A 14,094-nucleotide genomic window follows, 5' to 3' on the forward strand; every position below is an offset into this window, starting at 1 on the left:
GCGTTAGCAAGGTGGTCACTCCCTGACCACAGGGGAGATTGGCTTCAGTCCTCTGTGCAGCAGAGCGTCGAAGTTCCCGTCTTCTTCTTAGTGTTAAGTTGATTCCAGGATGTCTGAAGTCTTAGGACACAGCTCCTACCTTTAAGTGGATTCTAGGGGCCGGACTACCTGCTAGGTCCCTCCCTATGGGTGGGACCAGGAAGGGGGGTGGTTACACCCCCAATCCTTTGTCCAGCTCGCCCCAGGCCCGGGACTGGTGTGCCCCAGGACCGGTTTGAACTGGCATATGCACCGAAGCTCCTTGTGAGCCACAGGCATGTCTGGTTTCTTTCAAGCCCTACCTGACCAATACACAAAATCCTGTCTGGGGTGGTGCACGCACCTCCCCTGGCAGGAAACCCTTTGTCCACACCTCCCAAGCTGGAAGGACTCCCAGCAGCAGGAGGGCAGACTTGTGTCTGTGGTGGCAGCATCCATTTTGTGGAGCTGAGGCTATGTCGGATTTTACCCGGGTTTCAGGTACTGTACATGTCGTGTCCCTCTAGAAGGGTGGAATGCTAACCCCGTCGCCAGAATTGGCGAGGGGTTAGTATTCCAATTCGTATGACACCTTACTCGACATGTTTTGATAAAGCCAAACCAAAGATAGCATTTAACCGCGAGGTTCATAATGCACTTAAGAGTATATGGTATGACGATATCTGGAAACAGTAGAAGGAAGTTGTTCCGACCACTGCAGACAGGCTCAGCTCATGCCAGAGCACCATCTCACATGGAACCAAGCACTCTGCCTTCAGGATTGTTAAGGCCTGCCATAGGAGTGACTTATAGGTTACCAGGTGTCCCATTTAAGGTTAGGTATAGGTATACTACACCTAAGTAAGAGGTGATTACACCAACTTACCCCAGCTGAGTGATCAGCCAGTTGTGCCAAATTGTTAGGCCAAGCCTGGGGTGGCATAATACATGCTTCAGCCCCTGGCAGGCCTTGGGTACACCAATGCCCTGGGTACCTAGTGTACACTGGTACAGGGGCTGACAGGGTGATCCACTTCCAATTGGTTATGCACCTAGGGTGCATAGTTTTAATTTAGTAGAGAGAACAGCAGGCTGGGGGTCTGATTGGCAGGCCCACAGCCTCAATATGTCAAAAACCAGTGAAGCAAAAAGCAAAAATTTGGGGTGACCATAGTGTTGGACTTGGCCCTTCTGGCAGGTTCCCCCCGAAACTTTTTGCTTGTAATTGGTAACTTGGTGTAGTGATTTTGGGTTTCTGCGCACTTTACCGCTGTGTCCCAGGGTAAAGTGCGTGCGTGTTGTGAGGTTGGCCTGCCCTCCCATAGGAATGCATGGGGGAATGTAGATGTCCCGGTAGTTCCTGATGCGTGGGGTGTGCAGGCCCGTGTTTGGTATGTGCGGACTCGTGTGAGTGAATGCTGCGCGTTGATGTATGCGGCGGGCATGTACCTGGTGTGGAAGTGCCACTTCTAGAAGTGGGCACTTCAGTGTGCAGTCTGAAATGTGTGGCTTGTCTGATGATTGGCTGGTGAGGTCAGGTGACGGACTAGGGAATTCCCCAGAGTCAGGAGGAGTCACCCAGTGGTGAATGGGGAGTTAGCATGTTGATGGCTGGGGAGGAGTGTACCTGGGTCCTGAATAGGACAGGGCTTCCCCCACACAATGCTGGCGCCGGCCCCTGTGGTGCGTCTAATGACCCTAGCCCTGCCAGTGAATAGAGTGAGGGGCTGAGCACATCAAGGGTGCTCCCCAACCAGCTGCGACTGGTTTTCCCCCTCACCCTGAACCCAGAACAAAGGGATGTGGTGTATAAAAAGGGGCTGCGTCCCCTTACAAAATGTTCTTGTTCCAAACTCGAATCTACCAGGGGCATGCTGCTGCTGGGGCCCAGGGGAAGGCTTGCCTCCCTGGGCCCTGCCCAGCCCCTGGATGCCCTGGATACCTGGAGGACTTCTGGGACCTTTTTGGACTTTATTTGCTGTGCTTCCTTACTAAGCCTTATGGACTCTAGGCTGCCCTAGCGCTTGGTGGGCGCTGTACCTGCACTCTGCTGAGAGGCGCTTCATTTCTATGGCAGAGCGCTTCCCTGATTTACCCGAGCGCCTCTCTTTGCTGCCTGCAGCGCTGGGCTGCGATCTTTTTAGAGGGAATCCCCAGCGTAGGGATTCCCCCGCCTTGTGTCCTGTTGCGGGTGCCCACCCCGCTTATTCCTTTATTGATGTCCTTAATTGGCGGGTGCCACCCCGCTTTTGTGGTTAAAATTTGCGGGTGCCCACCCCGTATGTTCCGACACCGGGAAATCACCGCTGCAGCCCGGGCTGAAATCGGAAGTCAGGCGGGTTGAGGGCGGGCCTCCGGGACACCCAGAACAGGAAGTAGGAGGGCGGGAGCCTACCCCGCCTCCTTCCAGAGACTCGCGCTGTTCTAGAGGCCCCGGAGCAGGCAGGAGCCTACCCTGCGCCCCGGGGCGCTTGGCCCAAACGAAGAGTGCAGCCAGAACTTGGGCGGAGGGGGCGCGAGGCACATTGTCGGTGCCTGCCCCTCCGCGAGGAAACCTTGGAATCCTTCACGCCCCCCCCCCCCGAGAGCGGAGAGAGGGAAGACGACGCGGGAGTCCCCGAGCAGCCCGGTGAGTGTTTAGGAGGGCTGGGGGACTCCGCGCATGTGCTGGGGGTGCGGGGGCAGTGATCGAGCCCCGTGAGGCTCCAAAGGTTGCCACGAGCATTTCTCGAGCCCCGTGAGGCTCTAGGGGGGCATTGTGTATAAAGAGTCCCCCGTGTGGGACTCTAACGAGACGGGCAAAATTGGTTATAGAGCCTAGAGGGCTCCAACGTCCCCCGCATTGTTTATGTTAAGAGCGCTAGTGCGCTCCAAAGTGACTTTCTGAGCTAGGTGGCTCCAACGTGCTGGATAATGTGTTCAGGGGCCAGTGAGAGCCCATGCCTCCTATTTGCCTTCCCCAGCTGCGCAGCACTTAGTGCCAGCTGCAGCGTTTAGGCCCTGTGCTTGTCCCCAGCTGCCCAGCAAGTAGTGGGCAGCTGCTACGTTTAGGTTTTGGCGCAACCTGGACTATAATGTGATTTTGGGTGCCAGGAAATGTACTGTGTAGTATGTTTGGCGCACCCTGTGTTCATGCTTTTGGTGCTAGGAAATGTACAGTGTATAGTATGTTTTGCGCACCCTGTGTTGTGTACCTCTAAATGTGGTTAGTTCTGCCTAGGAGGTTGTTTTACCTGCTTAGGTTGATGGTAGGGAGAATGTACTTCCCTGTGTTATGTACGCCCCTAGTGTAGGTGTACTTAGGTGGCTAGGTCTAATACGTTAGACCAATGAGAGTTGCATAATGTGATTTATGCCCCTGTGATAGATGCAGGATAGGTTTTATACCTGATGCTAGTGTGATGACGCTGAGGTCATTATTGCGCCAGTAGATACTGGTTATGTTCTACATGTACACTTGGTAATTTGTGTTATGTTCTAAGAGTGCTAATTCCTGACAGTGGTCCATGTGGCCCTGTCCCCTGTACATATAATCCCTTGTAAATTCTGCCCGTGCCTGTTGGCACATTGTAGAGTGTGTGTTTTTATCTAAGGTGTTGTGTATAATACAAAGGCTATTTTTTATAGAATACCTTGTGTGGAGTTTCCTTTGTGGTGGGCCTTGGGTGTTGTTGCTGGGTGCGCGCGCAAACGCTTTACACATTGCCTCAGGGATAAGCCTGTCTGCTCGTGCCAAGCTACCAAGGGGGTGAGCAGGGGTTATCTTTGGCGTGTAACTCCCCAGCCCTGACTAGAGTGGTGGTTTCTGCCTGACTTTGGCGCAAGCCTTAGCCAACCAGAAATCCCATTTCTAACATTGGTGATCAGCGGTGGGATTTGGACTTGCGTTTGCGCTGTACCGCAGCAGCAACTGGCCGCACTACAAAACTCTGCATTTAGATAAATCACATGGTATAGGGATTATTGTTCAAAGGTTGCTTTTAAATGTCATTTCTTTGGAAATGTGTTTTTTTTGTGCACTGTGAGTTAGGTGTCCCTAGCTCGGGAGGGTAGATCATCCCCCTTAGTGCATTGTGTTTTCTGGATTCACCAGAGGGTGGGATCCAGTGGTGGCAGCAGATGTGTCCAGTGCATGTATTCCCATTCCCAGTTCCAGGGGTAGTGGTACCTGTGTCACGTGGTGGTCAGGTTGAGAAATCAGGGGCGGTAGAAACTGTCTTACCAGTCTTGGGAGGGGTTTGGGGATGAATGTGTAATGCGCTGGATGAATGTGAATGTCCCATTCCCAGTTCCCAGAGTAATAGTACCTGTGTCACGTGGTGGTCAGGTTGAGAAAATCAGGGGCGGTAGAAACTGTCTTACTAGTCTGGGGGGTGTGTGTGTGGATGAATGGTGTGAGTTCTCTGAAATAAGGAGCTTGCTGAATTCTTTGGTGTGAGTTCTCTGAAATAAGGAGCTTGCTGGTTGATTGGGTGTGAGTTCTCTGGGATAGGGAACTTGCATTGGGGAGTGATTCCAAAAGTAGTGGCTGAGGTGTCTTCCAGCCCAGCGTGGTGGAAGAGGTTTAGAGTAGCCCAGCTAGGTCTCGGTGTAGGGGCTCACGGCCTGTCTCTGCGGAGAAGGAGTGGGTGGGACTGCGTGTCTCCAGGTGCCCGAAACCCAGTGTCAGGGCCTGGATGGTTTCTTTAGGGAACATCAGGTCGGGGGCCTAGGCTGTACCAATAGGTCATTTGAGGAGGATCTCCCAGTGTCTAGAGGGCGTGGAGCGTCTGTAATCAGAGCTCCAGTAGTCCTGGTGTCTGGCGGTACCGCTCCAGTTGGGAGGGTGCGGAAGTCCAGAGGGAGGGGTGAGAGGGGGAGGGATTCCCCAGTGGGAACCAGTAGGTCAGGGACCAGCCGGGAGGGCTGTGTCACCACTGAGTGACCGTGGTGTCGCCACTTCTGTCCTGGGGGGTCTGCACGCACTGTCAGATGGACAGGAGGTCGTGAGATCAGCGCCAGGCAGACTGTCACACGACCCATTAGGTATGTGTCACCCTCGTTAAGTCCTGGTTCGCCAGGCATCTGACCAAAGGGTACGTCCCTCGGTTGGGGAGCCAGTAGTCGGTGTTTCCGGATCTGGACGTAAGGGCAGCTGTAGCCCTGAGGGCAGGTGGGGCTCATCTTAAGTAAAGAGACCCTGCTCTACAGTGGAAGGGGGTGCAGAGGGAGGGAGTCCTCGCCTCTGACCCCTTGGATCCCAGGTGGTAGACCAGTTGGTGGAGAGAGGTCCTAAACTGGTGGGAGAGTTGTGTTCTGGTGGGTGCTTCCCTGGGAGGGTGCGGAACCCCAGAAGTAGAGGTAGGGTGGGGCATTCTTGCCCGTGACCTCTGGTCAGCCTGAGGGTGCGGACCCTAGGTTGAAGGATCAGTGGTAGTTGGGAACTACACTGAGAGGGAGAGTGGAGAAGGGCTTGTATGCCAGGGGTTACTACCCCCCACTCTGGGTTTGGCAAGGACCAGTGGTATCTGGGTGGCCTAGGGCCTGGTCCTGGCCGTGGACAACTAGGTAGTACCAGTGGGGTAGCCTAGTTGGGCCTGAGTTCTTTTCGGTTGTTTTTTTTTCAGATGGAACCATGTTGATGGAGAAGGGCGTAGAACCGGAGAGTGTCCCTGCAGTGCGGGCCTGCGTCCGTGTTCTATCGCCCCAAGCAGGGAAGACCATCACGGTGGTGATTGGTCTGCCCTGCGTTTTGGCTGGAAGGGGGTTGTGTTGGACTTGGCCCTTCTGGCAGGTTCCCCCCGAAACTTTTTGCTTGTAATTGGTAACTTGGTGTAGTGATTTTGGGTTTCTGCGCACTTTACCGCTGTGTCCCAGGGTAAAGTGCGTGCGTGTTGTGAGGTTGGCCTGCCCTCCCATAGGAATGCATGGGGGAATGTAGATGTCCCGGTAGTTCCTGATGCGTGGGGTGTGCAGGCCCGTGTTTGGTATGTGCGGACTCGTGTGAGTGAATGCTGCGCGTTGATGTATGCGGCGGGCATGTACCTGGTGTGGAAGTGCCACTTCTAGAAGTGGGCACTTCAGTGTGCAGTCTGAAATGTGTGGCTTGTCTGATGATTGGCTGGTGAGGTCAGGTGACGGACTAGGGAATTCCCCAGAGTCAGGAGGAGTCACCCAGTGGTGAATGGGGAGTTAGCATGTTGATGGCTGGGGAGGAGTGTACCTGGGTCCTGAATAGGACAGGGCTTCCCCCACACAATGCTGGCGCCGGCCCCTGTGGTGCGTCTAATGACCCTAGCCCTGCCAGTGAATAGAGTGAGGGGCTGAGCACATCAAGGGTGCTCCCCAACCAGCTGCGACTGGTTTTCCCCCTCACCCTGAACCCAGAACAAAGGGATGTGGTGTATAAAAAGGGGCTGCGTCCCCTTACAAAATGTTCTTGTTCCAAACTCGAATCTACCAGGGGCATGCTGCTGCTGGGGCCCAGGGGAAGGCTTGCCTCCCTGGGCCCTGCCCAGCCCCTGGATGCCCTGGATACCTGGAGGACTTCTGGGACCTTTTTGGACTTTATTTGCTGTGCTTCCTTACTAAGCCTTATGGACTCTAGGCTGCCCTAGCGCTTGGTGGGCGCTGTACCTGCACTCTGCTGAGAGGCGCTTCATTTCTATGGCAGAGCGCTTCCCTGATTTACCCGAGCGCCTCTCTTTGCTGCCTGCAGCGCTGGGCTGCGATCTTTTTAGAGGGAATCCCCAGCGTAGGGATTCCCCCGCCTTGTGTCCTGTTGCGGGTGCCCACCCCGCTTATTCCTTTATTGATGTCCTTAATTGGCGGGTGCCACCCCGCTTTTGTGGTTAAAATTTGCGGGTGCCCACCCCGTATGTTCCGACACCGGGAAATCACCGCTGCAGCCCGGGCTGAAATCGGAAGTCAGGCGGGTTGAGGGCGGGCCTCCGGGACACCCAGAACAGGAAGTAGGAGGGCGGGAGCCTACCCCGCCTCCTTCCAGAGACTCGCGCTGTTCTAGAGGCCCCGGAGCAGGCAGGAGCCTACCCTGCGCCCCGGGGCGCTTGGCCCAAACGAAGAGTGCAGCCAGAACTTGGGCGGAGGGGGCGCGAGGCACATTGTCGGTGCCTGCCCCTCCGCGAGGAAACCTTGGAATCCTTCACGCCCCCCCCCCCGAGAGCGGAGAGAGGGAAGACGACGCGGGAGTCCCCGAGCAGCCCGGTGAGTGTTTAGGAGGGCTGGGGGACTCCGCGCATGTGCTGGGGGTGCGGGGGCAGTGATCGAGCCCCGTGAGGCTCCAAAGGTTGCCACGAGCATTTCTCGAGCCCCGTGAGGCTCTAGGGGGGCATTGTGTATAAAGAGTCCCCCGTGTGGGACTCTAACGAGACGGGCAAAATTGGTTATAGAGCCTAGAGGGCTCCAACGTCCCCCGCATTGTTTATGTTAAGAGCGCTAGTGCGCTCCAAAGTGACTTTCTGAGCTAGGTGGCTCCAACGTGCTGGATAATGTGTTCAGGGGCCAGTGAGAGCCCATGCCTCCTATTTGCCTTCCCCAGCTGCGCAGCACTTAGTGCCAGCTGCAGCGTTTAGGCCCTGTGCTTGTCCCCAGCTGCCCAGCAAGTAGTGGGCAGCTGCTACGTTTAGGTTTTGGCGCAACCTGGACTATAATGTGATTTTGGGTGCCAGGAAATGTACTGTGTAGTATGTTTGGCGCACCCTGTGTTCATGCTTTTGGTGCTAGGAAATGTACAGTGTATAGTATGTTTTGCGCACCCTGTGTTGTGTACCTCTAAATGTGGTTAGTTCTGCCTAGGAGGTTGTTTTACCTGCTTAGGTTGATGGTAGGGAGAATGTACTTCCCTGTGTTATGTACGCCCCTAGTGTAGGTGTACTTAGGTGGCTAGGTCTAATACGTTAGACCAATGAGAGTTGCATAATGTGATTTATGCCCCTGTGATAGATGCAGGATAGGTTTTATACCTGATGCTAGTGTGATGACGCTGAGGTCATTATTGCGCCAGTAGATACTGGTTATGTTCTACATGTACACTTGGTAATTTGTGTTATGTTCTAAGAGTGCTAATTCCTGACAGTGGTCCATGTGGCCCTGTCCCCTGTACATATAATCCCTTGTAAATTCTGCCCGTGCCTGTTGGCACATTGTAGAGTGTGTGTTTTTATCTAAGGTGTTGTGTATAATACAAAGGCTATTTTTTATAGAATACCTTGTGTGGAGTTTCCTTTGTGGTGGGCCTTGGGTGTTGTTGCTGGGTGCGCGCGCAAACGCTTTACACATTGCCTCAGGGATAAGCCTGTCTGCTCGTGCCAAGCTACCAAGGGGGTGAGCAGGGGTTATCTTTGGCGTGTAACTCCCCAGCCCTGACTAGAGTGGTGGTTTCTGCCTGACTTTGGCGCAAGCCTTAGCCAACCAGAAATCCCATTTCTAACACATAGGATAGCAGACCCTACTCTCCTACAGTTCCCTACCTCTTAACACCTTTGTTGCTTCCTGGTCCAAGCATCCCTCGGCGTCTGTGACCTGTCCCGGCTGCTCTCTTGCAGCCGAGTCCATCAGTCACATACTCTTTGCTTGTCCCAGGTACCACAATTTGAGATCCAGATGGCTAGCTCCCATCTGCAAACAGCTAGGTACTCATTGTCATAGCGACGACCTACGTATCCTAAAATCTCATTCCAGTACGTTAATTGTATGTGCTGTTGCTAAATTCCTAGGCAAAATGTGGATTAGCAGAAGGTATGCTTTGGCCATGCATCAGACATAATCTCTTTGCTTTTTTTTTACCACTTTTGAAACTGATTTTAACTATGTATTTATTTATTAATCAGGTACTGTATTAACCACGGAGTGTACTGCATGATGGGTCATGCCGCTATTTCTAGCGACATAGACTTTTGCAGTTACACTTCCTGGTTCTGAGTTTATTGGTTTTATCATTTTCCCTTTTTTAACTTATTATTGAATTAGACAATTAAACCAAACTTGCCCTTTAATTTATTTGCACTGAACTCCTAGTCCTGTATGCACTTTAGGAACTGGCACTTTCAAGGTTTCTATTTACTTACAGGGGGATGGGCAGACTTCATTAGTCCCAGGCTCCTCCTCTGCAAGATGGTCATAAATCTATCTACCTATGCATATATACCTCTGTGGCACTTTTTTACCTGCCGTCTTAGGAAATTTGGACCCCAAGAAGGAAAAGCCTTTGCTATTATGGTCTGTTTTTATAATTGATTGTTTAACATGGTTGTATTATATTGTATGTATGTGATACTTTTATGGCCGTAACGGCCGAAATATAGTTATCGACTGACAATGGTGGTCAAGCAAAAACATCCAAGCTCACAGTAGATAGCTGGGCTCACAACAATCGTTTTTTTGACATTTTTCTTCAATTAATGGAAAGGCCAGGGAGATACCATATCTATTTGCTTGTCCCTACTCAGTTTAGAATTTAATCTGTATTGGTCACGCGTTCTTGAATCTTCAAAAACTTGATATCATAGATTCCAACTTTGGTCGGTCTAGGGTGATGTGCTGTCATGCAGACAAAGCAATAATTGAATGAAATTACAGTGACCTTGCATATACCTAATGTTGATTATTCCTAAATAAACCCCGACAATCTTAATACACCTTATGGCTGAAATAAACAATGTTGGAACAAGCCAGTGGTGGAGCAGGTTAAACGAAATTTTGTATACCTTCTCTATTTTGCATGAAAATACTAATTACGTAATTAATCTAAACATTAACTTGTACTAATGGATTGGAGAGTGGTATAAATCATTCTCACACCTTAATAAACACAAATTTCACGAGGGACTAAATGCAAATTGCATTGCAAATAACCCTAATGAATAACTGTGGTACGCATATTAACGGTAGAATGTGTTGATATAGAAAATTGCATGGTTTATATTGCTTTTGTAATGTTTTGCGTTCCTGATGGGACGAAATGGTGAGTATTATTGCTTTAAATGTTGCTATAAGCTAGGAAAATACTAATATATAAAGGGATTAGTGTGGGTTTAAACATTAGAATCTTCATTTCCGTATATTAATTATTCTTTATGTTTATTTCGCTTAAGTTGGCATTCGGGCCTACTACGCCGCAATATCCAAAATGGAGTTCGGAAGTGGCCACCGTCGTGTGAGCGCGATGTCTACTGCGCAGACTCAGATGGCACTGAAGATCTCCAGGCATACTCTGACCGAGTCACAGTGTTCCTCGTGAAGGATAGGTACGTGGAGAACTGCCAAAGCTCATGAGAAACAAGGAACTTTGTGAATACAGTCCGATATTGTAAATTTTGAGGGCTTAACCAATCAGAGCCATTCCCAATGCAGCAAATGTAGCATGTTACCCAAAATCCATTATAAAAGGGGGGTTAGTAGAAGGGTGTTAGGGTGTTGCATTCCAGGAGTGTGGTCCGAATCCCGTTGACCGATTTGCTCGCACAAGTGTTGGGTCCCCAGAGATCTTTGGGACTGTGTCGTTCTGAGCGAAAGAACTTTTCTCCGGACTGATTGGGGTTGTAGCCTGCATTGGATTGGAGGGTTATTGGAAGAGATTTGATTTATGCAGGGCTAATAGGTTGCGGGAGAATGGTCGCCAAAATCAGAGATTAGGTAAATATAACTGTCATACTGATTTATGCCAATGTTATTTAAATTCTGATTGGAAATAATGATGATTATGCTAATGAAGGTGAATTTAATTAGATAAACTAAACAATTATTAACAAAGAGCGAGTTTGTGATTCTTTAAAGATTCTGAGACTTTAGATGTGTTTTAGCTGGTTCTAAATCACCATCAACCAGTCCAACTAATTGGTCCATCGACCAAGTGGTGGAGGGCCTTGATGTTAAAGTTAGGATTCTATAAGTGCAGATGTATAATATGTAAATACTGTAAATATTTCTTTCTATAGGAAATAAGGTACCCCGCCACATGTCCAGCGCTTCTCTTCCTCCTGTGTGCAGATTCGAGTGAGACGTATGAGTGTTGGTGTTATGGGCCCCACCAATGAATGTATGCGTGAATGAGTAAGAGTGATGACGGGTCTGTGACACAGAGAGGATATGTAAATTTGCCCTTTCCCACTGGAGCACCAGCTTTATAGTATAGGGAATACTTGAGGATGCGCTGCCCTCTGATACTTAATCATCCATACATTGTATATTAAGATGCACAGAAGTGAAAGAAACTGTGTGCTACAATTTTCATCACGTCTCACTCACAGTGTAGGTTTGTGTGAGGTTTCTTATTGTTACACAGCACCACTTCCGCATAATAAGGTGCTGCTGTCTTCTCTTATGGCTTAGCCTGAATTGTGTTTTTTTTACACTTTCATGACCATTCCAGTTTTATGCTCAGTAATAAAGGTTAAACACACTTTCATCTTGACTCCATGATTGTGAAATAAAATATTTGTGAAGCAGTCTGTTAGTTATCCCAGCCCTGGTTGCATATTTCTCCTGCAAACCTTGGGGGTGCCTGTTTGGTGACAGCTGATGACCACTTCCTGTCGGTGCGTGCCTCCTGGGGGCATCTGTCAGGGTTCAACCCGCGCGCAATTATCCTCCAACGCAGCGCGCGTGGAGTGACGCGGCACGCATGGAGTGACGCAGCGGTGTCTTTCAGCACACATACCACGTTTCCTGTCTCTTTTGATTGAATTCGGCACCTTTTTGCGAGTATTTCCTCGCTGCCGCCCGCCTCCTGCGGTGTAGGTGGAGACTGTCACATTATACGAACAAGGAGCACCGCAGGGTGTGCAGTTTCCTTGAAAGAAGAGTAAATGGAGTCACTCAAGGGCCAGCGTGTGTCTTTACGCTCTGAGGTTCTTTGTTTCACCGGCCTGACCTGTATTTTCAAGTCCATGCCAGTGTAAATATTGGCAACAGCAGTGACTTGTGGTATTTTTCCTTTCTGAACAAAAACCGAAACAAGAAATGTAATCAAAAATAATTTGACAGATGTCTAAATCCTTTGAGAATGATTAAACAGAGAGATAATTGCCACATTAGATACTAATCCTTACACCGCCAGTTCGTGTTCTTGAACAGCAAAATGTAAACAGATGCCTAGTATTGTTTTCTAAAAAACATGGGGCAACTCTACCCAGGTTTATATATTTTTCATCCAGCTACTCCCCACAGGGACAGAATATGTTGACTACAGGTCATGGGTCTTCAAACTGTGAGATGGTCCCCCTGACAGGGCTTTAATTGTTCTGGGAGGGGGCAGGGTCTGGCAAGAGGAGCCTTATTATGGCCACAGGAAACAGACACACACCATGCAGAAAGCAGGGCTGCGTTTTTGTTAAAGAGAGCAGTGAGTCGAGCGCTAGGTGGCGCCTGCCTGTCATGGACGCCTTCTCGTGAGGCTCCCGACGCCGGTCCCCGCAAATCCGCCTAATCCCCTCCTGGACTGCCCTGGCCGGCCACGACCTGGGCGCTGGGGTGTGTAAGGCTGCCCTGCTGCCCCACGCCGGCTCTTGACACGCTGTGACCACCGGGGGCCTGCCTGGACGACGTGCAGCCCGGCCGGCATCGGACGCGGGCGACTGTGGAACCACGATCCGGCCAGGCAGCAAATCCAGCCCACGGCGCCCACGAGGGTCGCAAGCCTGATCCGGCCTGAGACGAGGACGCGGCGGCCGCGCGGCTGCCGCGGAGGCTGAAGACACTGGATGGGTGCTGTCCTGCCTCGTAGATGCAGCCCGAGGCCCCCTGACATGCTATGCTGGGACCCCCCCCGAGCGGAGCCTGAGAGCAGGAACAGGCGGTGAGTGCGGCGGCGGAGGATCGCTTCACCGGGGCGGCTGCGGGGGTCGGGGGCGGAGGGGAGACCCCCCCATCGGGCCGTGCGTCGGCGGCCGGGGAGACCTGTACCCCTGCTCCCCCCCTCCCTCTCTACAACCTCTCCTCCTGGCTGCGGCGCTGCTCCGGCCCCGTGGCTCAGAGACTGGCCTCCGGTCCCGGGGGTGGAGGGGTCCTCACTGCTTCGGGCCGCACATCGGCGGTCGGGGGGGTGTCGCTGCTGTTTCCCTCCCCCCCTTCCCCCCCTCATCATCGTTTGGGGCCCCGGATCACGCAAGTCGACAGGCGCCACCGTGCCCCCCCCTGGGGGTGGCGGAGGGACCGCTCGGGCGAGGTGTCCCCCCTGGAGAGGTGGGCTATGCTCCGGAGGGCTGGCCCTGGCGATTCCCGGCGGCGGTGCCCTTGAGGAACGACCCGCTGCCCGGAGACTGTGGGCTGCGCTGCTGGACCTTGCTTCGCTGGGAGAGGCTCGCGGCCACGACTGAGGCGGGGGATCGGACTAGCTGCCCCGCTGGGGAGCCCGCCGGGGACTGACCGCTGGGGCTGGCCGCGTCGGGCCCTTTCCGGCCGCGGGTTCCTCCCGCCGTCCCCCCTTCCGGGCTCCTGTCCGCTCGAGCACCCCCTGACGCTCTGCGGGTGTGACGTTCGCTCGTTGCCCCGATTCACGGACGGCCGCCGCAGATATGGGTAAAGACAAAGCCAGCAAGCCAGCGTCCGGGGCCAACCAAACCAGGATGGACAAATTTACGACTTCCGACAAGGGGCCCGGCTCCGCGGCCGCGCCGGCCCCGGCCCCTGCCACGGACCTTGCTGCCATCCTGCAGGCCATCAACTCCTCCCACGCCTCCCTCGAGGGCATGGTGGGAGAGGTCAAAGTGGACGTTGCTCTTCTCCGACAGGATCTGCGGAATGCCACCGCCCGCATTTCCGAGGCCGAGTCCCGGATCTCCACCGCCGAGGACGACATCCGCCACCTACAGGACCAGGTTCGGGAGTTGACCACCCACTCTAAGGAACTACACCGCCGGGTCGAAGATGCAGAAAATCGCGCCCGGCGCAACAACCTGCGCTTAGTGGGATTTCCGGAGGGAGTTGAATCGGGCCGGGCGGACGACTTCATGGAGCGATGGTTCCGGTCCTGGATGCCGGCGGACAGCCTATCTCCCTCGTTCGTGGTGGAGAGAGCCCACCGCTCCCTGGCCCCCAGGCCCCCAGGTGCGCCCCCCCGGCTGTTCATCCTCAAACTTT

Source organism: Triturus cristatus, chromosome 6, assembly GCF_964204655.1.
Source record: "Triturus cristatus chromosome 6, aTriCri1.1, whole genome shotgun sequence".
Classification (NCBI taxonomy): Eukaryota; Metazoa; Chordata; class Amphibia; order Caudata; family Salamandridae; genus Triturus; species Triturus cristatus.